Here is a 23,053-nt window from a genome sequence, read left to right as displayed (position 1 = left end):
TACTGATTCATAAACAAATGTTCCCTTGCACGTCAAATGAGAGTTTTTAAAGTAACATTAAATTACAATAATCAAAAGTAGAGATACATTCAATACTGTGTTGAAGACAAATATTAAATAGAATAGAAAGATACTTCTGTTAAATTCATTGGTACTTCCCTCTACTTTAGTCACTAAACTATACATTAACACCGTAAATAAAAATTTTTGGTACATCCGAATATCATATTAATCATGCGAATATCATATTAACCGCCTTATGAGTATATATACATATCAAAAATTCTATGACATTTAAAATTTATTCTTTGATCATAATCCTAAAATCTTTCATTTATGATTTATTCACCAAATATTTTCTGGAATACAAAATTGGAGATCAAGGTAAACTAGTTTCAATAAACGAATTGCTTTTGAGAAAATTAGGGTTCTCAAAAGACAATTAGTACGTATACAAAAAAAATAACTTACTTATTCCTGAAACAGAACAAAAATTCACCATCATTCGCGAGGTTAATACTACAACTATACTTATAGAAAATTTTAATGGAATTAAAATAAAATTTTAATGGAATTAATAAAAGCAAGTTATTAAGATTATATTTCGTGACTAACTCTGTTATAAATTTAATTTTACTTCTATACTTATACGATACAAAAAATTTATAGAGGATTCGGCCTGGCACAAATAAGGGTGGGGATATAGAGATATAGTGGTATCACAATGGGGTTATCTATAACCTAGGACATATGTACCCTAGGACATTTGATTGTAAACAAATAGTTTTAAATTTTTTATAATATTAAAATATAATTACATTAATTATTTAAGTATAATTATTATTGTTGAAAAAGACATAAAATGCAAATTTAGAACTGAAACAGTACTGTTTTCAAAAAAAAATTTCAATATTTTTAAAAATTTTAAGGCTAGTAGTTTCCGATTTCCGAAAAATATTCAAATTTAACAAATCCAAATAAATTACATTCAATTTAATCTTTTTTTATTTCTCTAAATTCAAATGTTCTTATACTAAATATTTAAATCTGTTATGTAAAATTTGTAACAATGAAATAACTTGTGGGTTAAATTAAAATTCAGAGAATTTTTTCTTTTATTAATTTAATAAAATTTTATACTTAAAATTTTATTATTATAGTTACTTATTCAATTATTGTACAGCACAGCAGGAGCCAGACAATAAAATTTTTTTTTACAAAAATCATAATCTAAAAATAACTTTTATATCTCGTTTTCCTCCATAATATACAAAATTTTATGTTCTTATATGAAATTTAGTAATAATTCTGGAATTATAATCGATTGCAGCCACATTGTGATATTGAAAAAAATGTCCGAGTATACATTATGAGCTTAATAAGAAATTTTAAACTTGAAACTGCAAAAGCATTGAATAAGTTTATTATTAACAGAATTGTGAATATGTAAAAATTATAAAATGTTATATCACATACTCATCTTACATATTTCACTATCTTACTACGAAAATCTTTAAAAACGCCTTTGAAAAATATTAAATTGCCTTTAATTTTGCAACAAAAATTACCATTTATTTTAAAGGTTCTAAAATTTCATAGGCAGTCATAACAGGTTTTATAATAAAATACGCTTCCGTGAAGCAAAACTATTGAATGAATTGTTGTTCTAATAAAATTTCTGAATTGAATTTTAATGCATTTCTGGCTTTCAAAATTTATTTTTGTGAAAAACAAATTGGTTTATTTTAAAATATTAGTTTCATAATTAATTAAGTTAATCGCTCATTTGATCTTAATTTGTGTATTTCAAAGTTACGCGAAGCTCTTTTCCTTTATCACTCCTATTAGAAGCATAAGGTTTTCACAAAGCATCTCCATCATTCTCTATTTTGGGCAAGCGCTGTAACCTGGTCCCTTGTTTTTCCTACTTGTGCAATTTCTTTCAACACACTTCTATTCCAAGTACTTATTTCTTGCTACGGAGTGTTCTGGTCTTCTTAGAATGTGTCCGAGCCACCTGTAATTTCTTTTCTTAATTTGTTTCTTTATTGACTCCTGTTCGAATACTGACCACAAGTTATTGTTTGATATTGTATTTGGCAACGCACTTAACATGGGCATTGAAAACTCTTACTTTAGTTCGCCTGGATATTTGCGTAGATTTCAAATTTTCAAATAGATTTGCAAATACTTTGAAAGCTTGTTTAGTTTTCCTTTCATATCTGTGTGTTATCAGCATAGTCGCAAAGATCTGTAATTTAACCTAATTTTATTACATGATGTGGTATTATAAGACGGGAAATCAAGAATGTCTTTAGTTAAATGTAAAAAAACACAGAACCTTAAATTAGCACCAGTCGACAACAATATTAACCATAACAATAGCAATTTCGCTGACTCAAATCTGCAACCCCAAACTTTGGAAAAACTGAATATAAATTTAGGATGTTTTTATTTCGAATTGCAAATTATTGTATTAAAACCCTCTTGTATTATACACAGAAATCGTATTGATGGTGACAGTTGACCCATCACTGATCAAAATCGAAAATTTCGTTGTTTGTTTCTCAAAAATCGTAAAAGTTTAAAGCATAATTGCTATAATGCCACAGATTCTATTAATTTTATTAAAGTGTTTCTCTTAAGTACTTTTGTGTTCACACATTGTGTTTCATACAATATTTTTTATCACATTATATTCTTACCGCATACTTAACTTGCGATATTAAATTTAATCGAATGGTTTTTCATTGTGTTTCCGACTTTTACATTTCAGATTTAGACTATAGTATAAGTATAATGACATTTTTGTACACGCTCACTAAACATATTATTAATAATTGAAGAATATAAGGAACTAAAATATTTCTAAAAAAATTAAACATAATATTATAAATTTTGTATTTAAATGGCAAATTTACGTGTAGCAATTTTTAAGTTATTATGTATATACGTATATGAAAAAGAAATATGATTTTTTTTACCTTTAAATTAATTTTTTTTCTATATTTTCATCTCCCACACACAATATGCTTAGTTTTGAGCTACCTAACTACCATATGGTATATATATGTATATATATGACCATCAAGCAATTATAACACAAGAACACAAATAAATCTCTTTCGTTTTTACCTCTAAAAATAATGGGATAATTACGATCTGTATAATATTCACACACACATATATAGAAATTATTTTATAAAATTACGCGAATTTAAAGGCAATTTAACTGAGGTAAAACCATTTTTTCAGACTTCAATGATAAAATTTTTATAATGCTTTATTTATATACCATTTTTATATTTGTTTATATAAAAATAAAAATGGTATAAAAATATAAAATAAAAATGTTATTTTTTGTATTTTAAACAATGCATTTTTTTAAACAAAACAATTTAAATTTTTCTTGATTAACTTTGTGAAGCTGCTAAAAATGTCAGATAATCGTGACGCGTTAATGTTTGTTTACTTCTTAATCAAAAAATATCTAATTCTTTTATGAGAATGTTTGTAACAGTACCATTTGTATTTTCAGTTTGTTTTTAAACAAAATATTATAATTAAATCGATTTGTAGATTGATTTTTTTGGTAAATGCAAAGGGAGACCATAATTATATATCAAAGTTTCGAAAAATTTCCATTATCCTCGTCTCCGATGTCAAATATGAGACATCTGCCACTTGCATTAATGTAATCTAGTTATTTTTAATGATTTATAAGTAGATTTAAAAAAAAAATTATTCATTTTTATGGTCAGATTTTTCCTCTTCAAAAAATTATTCATTTTACAAGTGCTCAGAAAATATCTTCATTAAAACATTGATTGCTTCAACACCATGTGAGATTTTGTATCGTCTTGTATAAAAGCAAACCTTTAAACCAACAGTCAAACTTAATTCCGGGCGCAATCTAAGTATACCTAACAATAATATCAAAACGCAAAAATTGTACAAAAAAACGCATACTTACATGCATACGACATTAATTACCTAAATTTTTCCCTGAAATATCTTCAGCATATTGTTTGTGTGGCACCTAAAATCTCATTGTCCTTGAATATGTCCCACATTTTGGAAATATACTGTATAAGTTGTCAAATTAATCAGATATGAATCAAATAAAATTTTCTTAAGAAAATTTTAGAAATAAAATTTATCATTGATCATATACAAGGTTTTAAAATTAATGCTATTAAAATCATTTACCATTTACCAACAATTGACTTAACAGTTTACAGTGAAATTATCAGAGAAAAGAATTTCACATGAATACTATATCATATTTGCCGTTAAATAGGAAATTTCATATTACCTCGAAAATTATTAAAGTCTTAACTATTGTGAGAAATATTTTTATTCTTTTACTATAAAATATGAATTGTTTTTCATATTAATTATTAAATTTTAATAACAATTCTGTATGCCATATACTTTCAGCTTAAAATAAATACAAGATGTTGCACCCACAATGACTTACTAGATAAGGTTCATTATAATGTGTAATTCTAAATTACTAGCTTCATAAATAATATACCCATAATGAGCTGTATAATCTATATAAATTTGGCATTAACAATATAAATAGAAATTTTTAATTAAATTATAATTACACAAAAATTAAAATAATAAATTCAAAACCCTACTTATTATTTCTTATATGTATAGGCTTAACATTTCCACTATTTTTGGTAATGCTTTGCAAATTGATTGTAAACTTTTTTATTAAATTGTTAGGATTAATTTTGAAATTGATACATTGCTATTACATAAGTTAAAAAATATCCCATCAAACAATTTTAAAATCATTTTTAAAATTTCTAGAGAACCTTCCAATTTTATTAAACAAATAAAAAATCTAGTTAATTATGAACTTGAATTACTGTAAATTTAACATGTACTGCTTACAACTATTAAACTCTATGACGCAATAAAATTAGGGCATGATATCATGCACTAGCTTTATGCTCCCCCTAGAAGTGAACAAAAGAAAACCAAGCTAACTATTCAACTAATTTCTTATAGGTTTTTTTCATAAATCTTCACTGATTTCATCAGTAAAAATTAAATGACAGTAAATGAACATTAAAAATTGGCAAGTTAATTTGACACTTCATGTTACGCATCTGCGTAAAAATATCACTTAAGTGTCGCGTCTATTTTAGGCTAGTGTAAATTAAAATCGTAATTAAGTAGAAAAATTATGCACAACTAGAAAAAAGGATTTGGAAATTAAGTAATTGGTTTCAATCTTTAGAATTTCAAGAAAAATTTAAATGTATTCAAATAAAATAAGCGTGTTTATCGTGCGCTATGTATAGTACGTCATTCAAGTTGACTGTTGAGTTATTCGGTAATACATTTTTTAATAAACATAATAGATTTTTACATACCTGTTTAATAAAAGTTTCTCACTTTAATCTTAATTCAGGTATGATGTTGTAACACAACAAATTGAAATACAACACAAATAAATGGTGGTGTAAAATTTTATAAATCAATGTTTTTGCTGCAATATTTATTAGTGTCGAATATTTTTTTTTAAATTTTAACATTAGATCATTTAAATGTGCACCTATATGGATAATTTTATAAGTTTATTATTACTTGTTAGATTGTAAATTAAGTATAAATATTGTTTGTGTTAAATTATGAAATATTCAATATCAAAAACCAGTTATAAACCATAAAGAAAAATTAATAAATTCACAGTTACCTCGATTAAATCACAAATTAAAATCAAAGCAATAATTATCATACCACACTTACATACATACAAATAAAATTATATAATATTCTGTGCAATTATAATAATTTATGCATACATACATAAATACATGCGATTTTCAATTTGATTTACTTAGATTTTTGCAGTCAAAATATGTACTACTTTTATAACAGTAATTATCACCGAAATAGCATTACAAAAACATTGAAAAATATTTCAATTTCCTTCTATTGAATTTTGTAAACTCATTAAAAAACCAATGGATTATAAAATAGCACTTTTCTCTTCAACAAGTGAACAAACTTAAAAATAAATTTCTACATTACCCCGTTTGCAGAATTAAAAAGATTTTGGTGGGTTGATAATAAATAGTCAAAAATGACATTTTGGGACTTTTGAATGGCTATAACAAAAGTTATAGTATCTTTAATATATTTACATTCATTGACGATATGTAAATACTATTTTATAGTTTGGAAGATTTTTTTCTACAGAGATAAGTTTCTTGTAAAGATCTAATTATATAGTGAGGTTAATGCTTTAACTAGATAACTCACAATTATTGCTTTAGAGATATTGACTTTTATACATTTAGCAATAATAAGTAATTTATAATGAAGAAAGGGTACAAAACTTTTGTAGAAGGGTATAAAACAGGCACACGGGTGGACGGACGGACAGATAGAATAAAACTAATAAAAAATGTTTTGAAAAAATGCTAAAAACTCACAAAATCAATATAAATTCTAAATTAATTTTTTAAAATTGTAACTTTTATTTTTTATACTAAAATATTTTTTTTTTTCAATAAAATATTAATTAAAAAAAACTGGAATTGAATAAAACCACTTTTTTTTGCAACATAAAAATTTGTTCATTAAAAATACATTAAAAATTCGAATTTCTCAATTTTAATCGATTTATTTTAAAAAAATTGAAAGTTTATGTTAGAATTTTTCGAAATAATATTAAATTTTAATGGCCACATAAAAAATTCGATTAAAACATCAGCAAATCAATGATTTTCTGATTATGAATGGAGAAGTTTAAAAATGGAATTTTTTCAAAGTTTATCAAGTTAATTTTAGATTTAGTATACCTATAACTGTATTTTGACGCACTTATTAAAAAATAATAAAATGTCACTTTCAAAAATTTTTTAAGTTAATATTCCAAACATGTGGTAAAATCTTGTCAAAGTTGTCAATTTTGAGTACTTAAGTAAAGTAACTATTATTTTAAGAGTAAGTTTTAATTTTTTTATACTTGTGATTGAAGATTTTTGTATGTCGAGTGCAGATATGCAGAGTGTTGTATAGCACGAAATCAATTTTTTTCTTACCAACTTTCGTTTTTATATTCCCAGTTAAAATTTTTGGAAAACCAATCGCTACTAAAATGTAATTCATGCCTTCCCTATGCGTTCCATCTTGATGAGCTTCAGTGACTTGACCCTTTGAAAAAAAATGAATTGGTAAATGGAATACTGAAAGATCATAAATTATAAAAAAAACTACAAAAGAACAGATTGCATTCTACAATTTTATTGTTAATTCAATTATTTTTCAAAAATTCATATTCATTTTTGTCTCGAGCTTTCTGAATCTTAGTAAATTATCAAACCTGCTATTTTACACGACCTAGAAAAATACGGTTATAATTTTCAAGAATTCATATTTTAAATGGTTGACCCCAAAATTAATAGTGCGCGCATGAATCAAAGTGCCGTTGTAACTAAAACAGTCAAAGTAGCCTACTTTCAATAAAGAAAGCCAAAATTTTTTTTCGCCTTTAAGAGTTCCTCCCAAACCGTTTTAATATGGAACACCCTGCATAATAACCTCAATATCACCCACCGCAATTTGTCTATTTTATAGTACAACCCCCTTATTTTTGAAAATATTTTGAAAAATGATTAAAGTTACAAAAAATTATCAACAAACCTTACTCTTATATTGTAGCAATTTATTTCAATTTTTGTCTCCAAATTCAACTAGTACCCAAAATTAGATTTTAATTATCAAAAAATTTTTACACTAAAAACATACAGTGTTATACATATTATTTATGTTCAAAAATGTTTTTTAAAGCCCACCTTATTGATAATAATAAATTATACCCATATCTTATAGGTTCCTTTTCAAAAAAGAACCAGCAGAAATGTAAATTAACAATTGGGTATGACGACAAAAAAAAAATAAATGTAAAGAACTGAAATAAAGTAAAGTAATTTTTTAAGCTTTTCGAAATTAAATTGAAAAAAATAATGCGCTCACCTTGAATTATTGTACCATAATAACTTGTACAGCTCAATACAACAATAAAAATAAGTAAAAAAATAAATTTTTCTTACAATATTTTTTCAGCTTACTTACATTTAATTCACTTTTCATAAACGTTTTTCGCATACTCCACAAGAAAAAATACAAAATAATCAAATTTTTATTTAAAAAAAAATTCTCAAAGGTGATTTAAACATAATAATTAAATTTAAATGGCATTCCATTTATAAGGAGTTGATAACTATTATATAAGATACCTTTTAATCATATTATGCGCGTATATAGTCTGAGTGTATGTGTACCTGTTTTATTATGTGTATTTAAAGGTCCATAATATATGCAAGCGTAATAATGTAGATAATATAGTTTGCGCCAATCAAGGTGATTTTCGATTGAAATTAAATAAAAAAATATTAAAACGAATTGTTTAAAGCCAAGCCTTTTATATTAAAAAACATAAAAAATTTTTTTTCTTTTTTAAAAATATACATACTTACTTTTAAAATATTTTTTTTTTGGAAAAAATTTATGCCTTAATTGGTATAAAAGGGTGCTTAATATTATTAAATAAATTAAATATTTGTTTAACATTCTTGTTTAGTTTTGTTTGGCTATATTTGACTTAAGTTTTTTTGTCCCCTTTAATTTTAGTTATTTTATTAAGAATGTCAGTTGTAAGCCACAAGCTTTTATTAAATTAAAAATATTAAAAAATTCTTAATGGTTATTAATGTTGAAAATTTTGTTTTTCTTCAACTGCTTCGAAATCCGACACATCAACACATACTACCTGCACATTTTATAGCTATGCACAATTTATAGTCGTTTACCTTCGAATTCCTATGTGAGAATGATACTAATTTGATAATTTCATTTAATGAAATTTATGGTTAAAAAGCAATTTTTATTGATTACTGTATTCGCCCAATTATTACTGTATTCGAAACATTAAGTGGGTTTTGTCTAAATCATTTTTGAGATTAAAAAGAATGTAGAAATAATTTTTGAAATTTTGTTTTTGCTTATAATTTAAATATTACTTTCTTCTTCTTTTTTTGTTGTTGTAATTCTTGCTTTTCTATTAATTTAATATATTTGGAATTACATTTTTCTCTTCTTACAAAATTACAGCTGATTATTGAAAACAGTACATAAAATAGAGATTGTCTGCGCACAAACAGTTTTTGGGGATGAATGTATAGAGTAGATAAATAATATGTGTATAATTGCAGTATTTACTTCATAAATTCCACATACTTATCAAAATTAAAAAGAACTATTTTGGTTTTGCAATTCCAATACTTTAAATTATTGAATATGATTAGCTTATACGGTAAATTAAATTCTTTGAAAAAAAATTCAGCTACCTTCCATATTATCCAAGATTAAAACTTAATTGTATAAATAATCAATATATAATTGGTGTCCGGAATAAACAATTATTTTCTTTGAATTTCTTAATTATACTAAAATTAATTTTTTATATAATTTCATTTCTTCAAAAACTTTCTTAAAAACTTTCATTTTCTGTGTATATATATATACATACATATATATTAAATTTTAATATCGATATTTTTGTGAAAAATCATAAAACATTTACCTATACACATACGAAATATTGGTTATGTGTTGGTAAACATAATGCCATAGTCAAATTTATCAATAAAACTATAAAAATTTATTTGCGATTTTTTCTTTTTAAAATTAACACTTTTTTTTTATTTTTCAATCAACAAATAAAATAAAAAGCAAAAAAGCTACACAACCAGAAGATCAACATTCTTATCAAGAAACACATACTTATATACCAAATTTAACGTTGATTTAACAGCGTTCTATATATCGTATGACTAAGTACATACTTTTCATTGTTATATTAGACGTTTTTACTGATAGTCATTTTAAATGGCATTGATTGGGAATTTTATATGTAAGAAAGTGAAATTGTTAGAAAATAAATACACACCTTAATACGAGTATTTTGTATTTATTTACCCAAAGTTCTTAATAAACAAAAATTTTTTCAATAAAAATAAATTCATTTTAATAAAAATTAAAGCTATATCGATTGAATTTAGAGAAACTATTGAGTAGTTCTATTTATCAACGGCTCACATTAAAATTAAAGTAATGCTATATGGAATAATATCGTAGATACCTTGAGCAAATCAAAATTTCCTTTACAAATTCGTCATCGCCATTTACCTGTCTACCAAAGCTTATAAATATCTATAATTATATTCTATAAATATCTATAGAGCTTACCAATATAATATCAAATTTTCCAATTTATATACCAATAAATGCTAATGACCTTTTCTACATAATATAATTATCCTTTTTTTTTAATATTGGTTTTAATTCTAATTTAGAAATTCAATATAATAATTTGCTACATCCATATATTAGTACGCGTTATCGATTAATTATACCCATACATCCTTAATAACTACGTATATGTATGTACTTAATTAAGAAAAAATTATGTGGAGAATCGCTATATAATATATGATTAAGCATATAATTATTCATTTAAAAATTTCACATATATTCATTTAAAAATTTCACATATGAGAATTTAACACGCTCCAAAATTTTATTATACATGAATGGAAAGCCTAAAAACATGATATTTAATTTAAAAGTACAATTATACTACCATGTGTACTAAAATATGTATGTATGTATAATAAAATTTAGCCATAATATAACAAATGTATATATAGCATAGTAAATTTTACGTTAAATGATTTTTTAATTTTATTTTATACTTACTGAGTATGAAAATTTTTTTAAAAAATTCTGAATGCGTTCAAATGTTCCGCTTGGTTTATTAATTTTATTTGATGTATTTCGGCGAAAAAAGTGACATTATAAATATGTAGTCATATTATATAGTCATATATTATGCAGTACTTACTTACCATGTATTGTTATAATTATTTTATTCTAAAAGTTTTGCATATTTTTAAATTATTCTACGATATATAAATTAATTTTGCGAAAAAACGATAATAATAAAGAAAATAAACTATAGAAATTATCATTTTTAATACCGTTTATACATTTATTTTATATGTATAATATGTATGTATGTACTTTCAATATTTTTTAAATTATATAGAGCCTGAAAGAATTTCTCTCATTAATTTTAATGATCCAATATGAGTTTATAATAACTTTGAATATACTTCGGCTTTATTTAATATTTTATTATAAAATTTTTTTTTTTGTTCCATCTTATGTCTACTTTATAAATACCTGTAAATATATGTGTACGTATTTATACAGGTTGATTCAGTAATCAATGCTTTAATAGGTACTATCCTTTACAGTATCAAAAATAAATGGAATTTTTATTTGAAACTAGGTATTCAAAATCTTAATAATTTTCGACATACATGAACCTTTCATAGAAGCTTTAAACAAAGGTATTTTTTGAAAGTTCTAAAAATTAAAGAGCTTGAAATTGACGTACAAACAATATTTTCCTCCTTTTTTGATGCCGTAACCCAAACTATGGTATATAAGTTAAAGTACTGATTATTGAATCACCCTTTATGTGTAGTATCTGAGTATGTGAATATTTCGCATGTACGTGAAATATTATATACTTATGTATATGCAAAATATTTTATTAATTCAATAAACGTTTCAAATAGAACACAGCAAAATGTCTTTTTAACTTTTTAATACAAAAATCATCAGAAAATATGCAAAGTATTTTAAAACTAGTTGATCTTATAAAATATATTTATGGATATACTTAGCTACTTGTTTATACACATTTTATTTATACATGTACATATCTTTGAATTTATGTTAATTATTTCAATTGTATTAAGTCCAACAAACAAATATAACATGATTTCATATATTTTTTTTATATTTATTGTATAAAGTTTTTCATTGAATTTGAAATAGCAAACAAAAAACAAAAAAACCAATAAATAGATCATTTTTTAAAACAAGAATTTAATATATTTATTATATTATGATCCTATAACATTTGTTATTTATTAAATGATTGAACAGGATCGAACCCACACTTTAGAACTAGCATTTGTTTTGTGCAGAAGAAATTTTCTACACCGCACAAACTATTTTTAATGCTTTTTAATGCCCCTTTTTATACTTGTAGAGTACGAAGCTCAGTAAAATGCATCCGGCAAAAAATGTTTCAAGACTATATATTTTCTATAATATTTTCTATAATATTTTAGATATTATTTCTATAATATTTTGATTTTATTAGTTTTTTAAAATTAACTTAAAATTAACTTTGCATTCAAATTGCAGGCAATTTTTGTTAAATTCCCGTTTCGTAGCCGGCTGTATTTTTTCCAAAAGAAACTTCCTACAAGTAAATTATTCAACTTGGATATTGCGGATAAAAATTTAGAAAAGGGCTCAAAAGGCTTTGTTTCAAAAGATTATTTCTAGGCTTCGAAGTTAATTTAAATAATTATTAAGTAATCATTAACTGTAGTAAGTTACTCATTACATTTTGTAGTTAATAGCTTGGAAAATTTTAGCCACAATTTTTATTCATTACAAAATTTAGTTATTAGTATGGAATTAAATTAATTCAACTCAATTTACCCCATTATATTATCACTGAATATTCAATATGCCCGATTACATTATGAAATTCATTTACTAATGTAAGGTGTTTAAAAGCCTTAATTTTTATTAAATCTGTAATTCAACATTGTATATATTACATATTGCTTATTGCTTCCAGAAAGAGTTCATTTTTAACTTCCAATTCAAATTTACTATTTTCCCTCTGCAGTTCTTATAAGACTAAAACTTATGAAGTTATAAAAAATTTTTATTTGTTCAAACATCTGCAATGCAATGTATTTTTTTAGTTTTATTTAAATTTACTCTCATATTTTTAATTTTACATTACTTTTTGTAATAAAAAATATTTTTTATAATATTGAAATTCTAGCACGTACAAAATAAATACTTATTTTCTTTTATAAAAATCTTAAAGAATTTAAAATTTTTTGATGGTATGTCCCCTTAAACACAACGCTATTGAAAATATCCCAATGCTATTAGTCATCCTTGTGTTATTATAAACGTAATCAATAGTAAGAATTAATAATGAACAAAATTGTAAGAACAACTACTTGTGTGTTCCTTTAAAGGTTTTTTTCATTTGTTTTAAAAAAATTTAATTTCTTTTAAAAAAAATATTTTCTCAAGACAACAATAATTTTCTATATTATTGTTACGAGAAAGATTTATTATTGTAATAAGATTTTCGGAAGAAATTTCACCAAATTTGAATGATTTTTTAGAATTTATTCACAGACTCTCATTCAACTCTCATCCAAAAATAAAAAAAAACTGACAACGAAAATGTTATTGAATAAATTATAAAGTCAAAAAAAAACTAAACATTTCTAATTTGTGTAGAACAAAAAATAAATTTTATAACAATAAAAATTTTTATATTTAATTCTTTTAATTATTTGACCTTATGGTTGACTTTGAAAATTTGAGACAGTAAAAAAATAAATAAACTAAACAACAAACGAAAGAGAATTGAAAATTATAAAAAAATTAAAACTTTATCACACCATTTGCAATTTATTGTCTACTAAATTGAGTCCACTAAAGTGACTTACATATGTATATAAGTATATATATTCGCATACATAAATAACATCCATATGCACAATAATATAAATAATTTAAAACCCATGTAATAATTACATATATATTTTGATTCTATTATTCCCAAATGCCATTCACTCAAATATGTATGTAGTAAGTATGTTGTTCTCTTCTGATAAGTGCGCATTCTATGAACATTTGCATATAGAATGCTCATATATACACATTTGTGTTCATTTGCAGCACTCAAAGAATTGAGTTTGTGCTTATATACTCACATTTACATATTCGAATTATTGCATTTTTCTTTTGTAATTTTTAAATTCATATTTATTACAATTATAGAATTCAATGGTATTAAACAAAACTCGACTATTTCAATTTTAATAGTTGAATCAACATTCAGTAATAATAAGTACAAAGACTAGTTCCACACTTTTGTATAGGAAAAGAGTCAAAAATTACATTTTATTTGGAAGAGGAAACTGCAAGTTCAAATTTGATAACATTTAAAACAAAATCAAATTAGAATTTGACTTATAATGTTATTTATATGAAATTTGTTCAATTGGACGAGATCAATCGAAACTTAATCGATCACTCATTGGAAATTCGAATATTATGGATAAAAAAATTACGCATATACTTATATGTTTAATATGATTATTTTAATACATCTAAGCTTCAAATCAAAACTTATTTCAGTCAGTAAATTTTATAAAAATTTATTAATTAAACGAACGAAAACTGATCAAACTTAAATTCTGTGTGAACTTCAATATTATTCTGCTCTTGTTATGAATAAGAGAAAGAATCACTAATGTACCAGCATACCTAGCGTAAATGCTAAGAATTATTATCAGAAAAATTAAAATATTGTTTACATTTTTATAAAAACTTAAGTACGTACGTAAATATTAAGTATGTTTACTGTTATAAAAGTGTATAGGTATAATAAAAATCTGGAATACTCTAGCAATCACATTTTAAATAAAGTACTTAAACTACTACTCAAATATTTCTTCAGTATGTGTGAATGAAATAAGTGGACTTTTCAATTATTTTATTTTATAATAGATAAGATTTTATAATTTATAGATTCCTTATATAAATCAAAGAATTTTCATTGCTTTAAAAAATATTATTAAATATTTTATATAAAATTTCAGTTAAAAATAAAACCGTTTCTAAGAGTACAATTTAGTACAAATTTATATTGCCCGAATGTTAAGTATATGAATTCTTTTGTTAATTTAGAAGTATAAACAAAATCTCATTTATAACATTGTGATCAGTTATATGTTGTGATTATGTTCTTCAGATTAGAAATTCACTTTAAATTTTTATGTGAAAAATGAAAAAGCAGCATTTCCTTTTATGACTGTATGCGGCTATACAAAAGCAATGAAGCCAGTACTCCACCTTTCAGCGCTATGATTATTAGAATTTCAAAAACAAGCACCACAGCATTTAGACTGTGAAAACTTTGTCCGTTTTCTTGGTCTATAACAAAAACAACGCAAAATAATTCTGAAAAGCTTTTTTGGTACAACTTTAAATGTGGAAGTTTTTTTCTGCAAGATGATGCAAACATTTCGCCCACTAACATAAAGCGATGTTAAAATAACAACAAGCAGCAAGTTACTTAAAATAATTACAATAACTACACAATAATAATGGAAACTACACAAAATTATTTTTTTTTGAGTCACGTATTACAGTATTAATAATGCATTTTTAATCTTTTTTAATTTTTGACATATTCATTCCGGGTATGCAATAAGTTTTTTTGCATTTAATACCTTACAGTACTACAAAGCGGGCCCGTAACTTAAAAATGATTGACAAGTTTTAATTATACAAAACCCAAAACCATAATTTCCATATGAATTTATGACTTCTTAAATATATTTAATATTTCTTTGGAAGCCTATCCTGTGCTATTATAAATTCAAAATTATTCATATGAAGAAAAAACAAAAACTGAGCAGCAACACAACAAAACATTTTTGGTTTGGATTCAAAAAAAAAATTTTAAATTTCCTGATTTTAAAACCATTTTTGTTTAACTTTTGTTCTTATTTACACAGACAAAAATTCAAAAATAAAAATTATATAAATAAGAATTCATTAAACCAAAAACTTTCATAAAATACTGTCATTATGGCAAACCTACGACATTATCGTAAATCATAAGTGCATAATGCGGGTATTATGAACAATAATATATTAAGCAATTATGTAACAACAGTGATTCAATTAAAAGTGAGATAATAATAGATTTTGGTGACACTTTTTATTTTCTATTACATTTGATTGGTCAATTTACACATTGGTCTGAAAATGATCACCACACTAACTCGACCATAATATCAAAATTATTTATTTTAACCTTATACCATACATTCATAAAATTCTATAACAAATTCTATGGGATTTATGTATGTATATATGTACCTATCTATAAATATATTTATTCTTTTAAATATCAATATACTTGAATTAAAAATTTTCTGATTGAATTATAGGAACGCAGGAGTTAAAACGAAAACATGGTTATAAATTTTATTAATTTAGCAATATTTAATTTTTTATATCATTTATTAAAAATTTAAAATCTTCCTAAACGCGTATGGAGCATTAAATTTCAAAAAAAAAAAACCAAAATATTCAAATTTAAAAATTCTTATGTTCAAGTCAAAAAAAAAAATCTTTTTCACACTACTGTGTCATATACGAGTATTTTGTTTCCATGACTATTTCCAGAATATTAAGCAACTAGCTTTATTTTTTCTATATACTTATATCAACTACAACTAACTTCTAAAATTAATGGCAACAAAGTAAAAAAAATGAAAACGAGTTATGAACTTTAATAAGCTGTTTTTAATTTTTATTAATATAAGAAATAAACAATTGGTCTAGTTTTGAAGAAGTTCATTTAACTCGATTAATACATGGTTTAACACAGTTAATATATGTATAGTTTTACGTACGGCTATAAAACTAATGCAATGTCGCTTTACCCTTTAAAGGCAAATGCGTTAATTTTATAATGAACTCATTCATATAATTTGACTTATAAATTTTTTCATTATCGCTTTTGTTTATTTAATTTTATTTTAAAGAGTCGTTCGTCTTCGGAAAATATAATTGAAATTAACACAATATCAGTTGAAAATAACACAATATCAGTTGAAATAAAATTTAAGTTACAAAGTTATAATAAATTTGCCGGTAAAATTATTTAAGTTTATAATTTAGTATATATATAGGTATGTTGTGTTCATTAAAAATGTAACCGGTTTAACACTTATTCAAGCAATTAATTAGGAAATTGGTATACCTATAATTGGAGGAGGAATCTTATTATTTTTTATTTTTATTATTTTTCGCCTTTCCGTGTTAAATCTGGTTTGAATAATATGAAATTGTCCAAAATGTAAATTTTACTTGCAAAATAAAAAATAAAAATTAAACTTTAGAAGGACAAAGGTCACTCACTCATCTTTAATCTTGTAGGATGCGTTTTCGTATATTAAAAAAATGCAAATTAATTTGTTGTGTTTAATATTATTAATTCTAAAATTTGCATAAATATTATTGGCAATGACGGTGTATTGAAATTGAACCAGAAGTTCCAACAAAATTTTTAAGCAATTTTAATTAATCCCTCCATTTCACATTTTTAACAATGGTTCAAAGAAATTTGTAAAATACGTAATTCCCATCTTTGAGTCTGACAACGTAATTTGGTTCCATTCTTTTTTGTGTACCTGATCACAAAATTTTATGCAATTCCAATTTTATGTGCACTTATATATTTCTCTAGCAGTTTATTTCATTAGAAGAAAAGATTTTTCCACCTCCACCCATGCCAAGTGATAGTCTCGTTAAGTTCGTAAAATTTGAATTTTTAGTGTCTTCCATTTCCTATTTAAATAAAAAGGTAACGGTAAATTCCATGTTATCAAAAAGTATAATTATTTATCTTAACTTACTAAATTAGCCGTCCAATCAAACCATTATGTTAAAGCTTCTTTCAATTTTTTTCTATTGTTCATCCTAAACGTATGCAATAAATTGATATATTTTGGTATATGAATAAAAATAATTTAAATAATATTGTAGACGGTTCTTAAAAACACTTTATTTCTTATTTTCACTTGTTTAACGGAAAACGTGCTTTTTTACATACCACTGGTTTGATCCAATTTTATTGAGGGGGATTCTTATTTACTGCTGTCTAGTTAAAATATATTCAATTTGATTATTAAAAATTATTGAAAACTTCAAAAGGAAGCAAGAAAGAAATTGCTTTTAAATTTTCCACCGGTTTACCATTTTCTAAATTATTTTTGGAGAATATTTTAATAATTCTTTTCTTTAATCTCAATTTTTAGTAAAATTATACTTCCACGTTTTCATTTTGAAAAACCTGAAGAATTTATTTACAGGTCTGTAGAAGTCATGAAGTTAAGAAAATTGTCTACTGTTTGATATTTTCTTATTTGATCATAAATTATTTTAATATTCATTTTTCAATGGCTTATAAAAAATTGTGTTGCCCATAATGAAAAATACAAGATTTTGGTCAATCTCTTGCATTCCAATATATTACTTACGGTAATTTAATTTACAACTTTTAATTTAGAATTGCAATAAACGCCCATTTTATATATATAAAATTTCATAGTAGTACCTGATAATACTTTTACTTATTTACTTTATTTATTTATTACCTTAAAACATTAAATATCATTACGCGAGTCACGCATAACCTGTATATGTAAAAGAGATAACAGTAATTTCAGATTATTAATACGGTATTAGCTAAAATAAAAGTAATTAATCATATGTTTTTGGTTTGAATCATATGGTTTTGGATAAGTTACTCTTAAATCAACTCCCCTGTAGGTGTTTAATTTAAAAATAATCAATTTTTGCCTGTAGTTGTGTACTTATAATGAAATTAATTGCAAAAAAGAAAAAAAATTAAAAATTAATGAGCAATAGAAAAAAAAATCTTATATTTATCTACCATTGTATCGAGATTACTCAAGTTTCTATATGTAGGTACATTTATGTATGAAGATTGTAACGTATCTCGCATACCTTTTTATCTTTTGTAACCAAATCAGGTTTAATAAAAAAATTTTATTATTAATAAAAATGTATATTAAAGTGTATTAAAGCACAAAAAATGAATGAAAAATATGTAAGTATGTACGTAAAATTACCATCAATTAAAATTATACTTTTCAAATATGATATTATTATGATTTAATGTGGGAAAATATTTTACAATATTATGTTGTGAAGATTACATAACTATTACAAAATTACGCAATGTTTTAATTTTTTTTCTGCTTTATGTTTTTCTATATAGAAAATTGTAAAAAAGACTGTAATTTGTATGTTTGATTATATGGCAATTTTTCTAAATAATAAAATTGAATGAAGTGGATTATGAAGTGATGAAATCTCGAAATTAACGGTGTTAAGGGTGTTATGTTGTTAAGGTAATTTGTGTAACACTATTTTGGTGCTTAGTACTGCTAAAAGCCCCTAATGCATCTAAAGTAAAACGCCTGTTTTATACTATACTATTCAGATTTGGAATAAGATGTTCTTCCGTTAAATTATAATAAATTAAAACAATAAATTTGGAATAAAATATGTATGTTCTTCTGAATTTTTTGATACCTGACATATGATATTTTGACAAAAAATAAATACAAGTAAACATCTGAGTCCTGGATTTTTGTTTAGTATAGTCGCCCTTTTTACAGGAATCGAAAACATCATTTACATAAATTATAACTTGCCTGAGATACGGCACGGCACGTTTGCCATGAAAGCTATATATATAGCAAAGCTGTAAATGATCACGTAGCGAATTGAGAAAAAAAAAGTGAAACTAGAACTCTAACTACAAAAGCTTTGAAGCTATAATGAATATTCGTCGGAAAGAATTTTTTAAATCTGATTTTTTTAACCCTTCTAAATTAACCGTAGACGTCCGAGTTGCCCCCCCCCCCTGATTTTTTTTTTCTAAAAAAATTTTACGAATCACTTAAGGGCTTTAATACTGGGACACCCTATACAAATTATGTTTTGAGTCATTTCGCTGAAATTCGTACATTTTATAACAGAAATACGACTTTAAGCCAAGGATTGCCGTATATTCCCAAATCATTAAACCATAGAATAATATCGTATATGTATACATATACATACATATAAATAGGGAATCTTATTTTTAAAAAAATATTCTTATAAATTGATATATGTATGTATGTACATCTGTAGCTAATTAATTTCCAAATTTTAATTGATATTGAAAAATCATTATTAAAAATGTCAAAAGTCAGACAGGTAAAATTTAATTAAGAATTTTTAAATATTTTAATTAGACGACTATTTAAATCTGAAATTTTTATATAAATTCTTCAATATTATTGTAATCAGAATTATGATTATAAAGATTTCAATTTTAATTTACCCATATATAGTTCCCGACATGAGGTAAAATCAATCAAAATTGGCCATTTAATGCCGTTTACCTTCATACAAAAACTTACGTACATATGTATTTGTATAAATGTATGTTGTTTAATTAAAGAATCTAATTTTTTCAAATCAAATGTCATCTTTTAAATAAAATACACTTGTGTACTAATAAAAAAATTTAAAATTTTATAATTGTATAAGGCTTATTTAAAATATATGACCCTATACATACAATTATTTTACCAATTCACCGTCATTATATTTATGGCGCTCATTAAATTTCCAATGGATCGTTAATTTCACCTCTATATAATGATTTAAATGTTATTCCGTCGCATAATATACATACACATACACATATGTATATACATATTGTATGAATCTCTTAATTCCCAAAAAAATTTATAATTAATTTATTAAATTTTATTTTTATTACTTTTTTAATCACGTAATCCATCATGTATTTTGACAAAAGTTAATTTTAAAAGTCTGTATAGTTTTTTATTTATTTCCTGAATTTTGGACCGCTATAATTATCTGAACAAAAATCTTCACTATTTTCCATTAATTTTTGCGTTTAATATCGGTAAATTTGTATAGTTTCTTATTAACAGTTAAAAATGTTAGATTTTTTTTTTATTGAAAAAATATCGTAATCACTAATCATGATGACATAAAAATCATTTGTTACTGTTATTGTAGATTTTTCAAACACATAAGCATACATTATATTTTTTTTAAATCAGAAATAAAAAACAAATCAGCAGATTCCTTCTTTATTTCAAAATTATTGCGAAAAATTATTAAACGTTAGAATAAACAAAAAAAAAACTATTTCAGAACATTACATTTAAACTATGTATGTATATATGTATACGGTGCAAATTTAATTTTTATGCAACAAAATAAGAAAAAACTCACCACGTTATTAATAAAATTTTATTATTCGCAACACATTTGTTCTGCCTTCACTATGATAAATTCTGTGTAAAATAATTTCAAGTATGGTTTTTATTAAATTTACCTATTGCAGTTCAAAACCTATCACTTGCAGCTTTTCAAATCCGTGCCTTATATTAAAACACATATTAAATTGATTCTATACATTTACCTATCAAATATTGAAGGCATGATTACAAACAATTTCGTTTTTAACTGGTGTTTACGTACCTTATGTATATATACATACACGGAATTTGACACGGAATTTTATATTTGTATATACATACATATGTAAATATTTTAAATGAACTGTTTTATTGTTTTGTTCATATTTTTTTGATTTGCAATGCAACTTATCGATTTGAAATGTACGGCTTTTTGACTTTCGAACTGATCGAAACTTTGGATTGGATGGCAACATACACTTTTGACATTGTCGTATCAAAAAAGTGAGAACTTTGAATCAAGCAACTTTTACTAAATTTTCGTACTTTCTTTTGATTTTATTTAAAGTTAATTGATTTTTAATTTATTACATAGTTTGAACACCTTAAAATTACAATTTTTTTTGAAACTTAATTAAAATGACAATTACGTAAAATTTCTTAATATAAGTACGTACTCAAATACCCTTAAGTGACAAGACATAAAGTTGTGTATTAGATTTTTTTTATATACGTATTTCAATGACGAATGGCACTTAATTTTTTTTTTACAAAAAAATATTGTATAAAAAAACACAAGTTGATTTATTAAAATCAATTGTACTTTAAAAACTGCGCACCCTCAAGGTATATACAAAATTGTTACAAGATTTTTACTTTAAAAAAATTAAATATATCTAAAATTTTTATAAATGTGCATTTATTACAAATTACTTAATAAAATTTCAACCTCAATTTAAACATAAGTATGCCATCTATAGGCTAGAATGTAATTTTTGTGTTATTTTTTTTTTTCGTATTTTGTTAAAAAATGTTGCAAATTTAAAAACAAACCAACATAATATTGAATTTTAGTATTGCAAGCACGTAAGATTACAAAAGTAAATTATTTACTTTTATAACGCGTAGTCGAGTGTCGAAAAATATTTGTTAAGCTTTTTTTCTTCTTTGCTTTTGAATTAAAATTTTATAATGTTATGGTCTATTTTTAGGTGAAGATCATTCGTTTATTAGTAAAAGTAATCAAATTATTTTAACAAGCATCATTGATTTTTCAAGTCCACGTTTTTTTTAAATTAAATAATGCAATGATACAAAAAAAGTGGGCAGCGGCGGCATTATTTTTACATTTTTATATTTTAATTTTTTACAATTGATTTCAAAATGTTAATATGACATTAATAAATGTTATAATAGTATTTATGAAACAATTCTGGACAATAACGAAAAGAGAATAGTCAAAATTTGTAGTTACGATTTAATCGAATTAAATATTTACAACTAGTTTTGGAAGTACGAGTATTTGAACAACTGTTTTCTTCAAATTTATAGAATTTAAATCAATATTTCAAAAGAATTTAAGCCTGTTATCAGGTTAATATAATTTTTCTAAATCTAAATAACTATTCTTAGAATAGCATGTCGTTGGCAACAAAATAGCAACAAAAATTTGGGTTTATATTTTTAAAAAAAACTTAATTTTTTTAACATTTTAAACCTTAGTTTTTTTTTCCAATTTTCTGTACCGTAAAAAATATTTTTACGTTTGATATAAACAATTCCGTCAAAAAAATTTCTCTAAAACGCAACATATACCTATTATGAAGTTGATAAAGTTTTATTTTTAAATTTGAAAATCACATAAATTTAAGTCGATTTTCCTATTCAGTCTTTTTAGAAACTCAGTAAAGTTACAGTTGACACTAAGAATTTCGAGAGTTTGCAATAAAATAATTAACATGCATTTCGAAATACGGAGAATAAACCCAAATTTTTATGTGTTGAATTCG

General features: G+C 23.9%; 1 protein-coding gene across 1 annotated transcript in view; it reads left to right on the top strand.

Moving 5' to 3' along the window:
* The window catches only part of LOC129611001 (uncharacterized), a 35,200-nt gene that overhangs the window by 6,736 nt on the left and 5,411 nt on the right, over positions 1-23,053 (top strand). The gene's annotated exons all lie outside the window — the stretch shown is intronic.

Source organism: Condylostylus longicornis, unplaced genomic scaffold (assembly GCF_029603195.1).
Source record: "Condylostylus longicornis isolate FDR11 unplaced genomic scaffold, ASM2960319v2 ptg000048l, whole genome shotgun sequence".
NCBI classification, from domain to species: domain Eukaryota; kingdom Metazoa; phylum Arthropoda; class Insecta; order Diptera; family Dolichopodidae; genus Condylostylus; species Condylostylus longicornis.
Note: the sequence above shows the minus strand (reverse complement) of the source record. Positions and strands in the feature narration are given on the sequence as shown.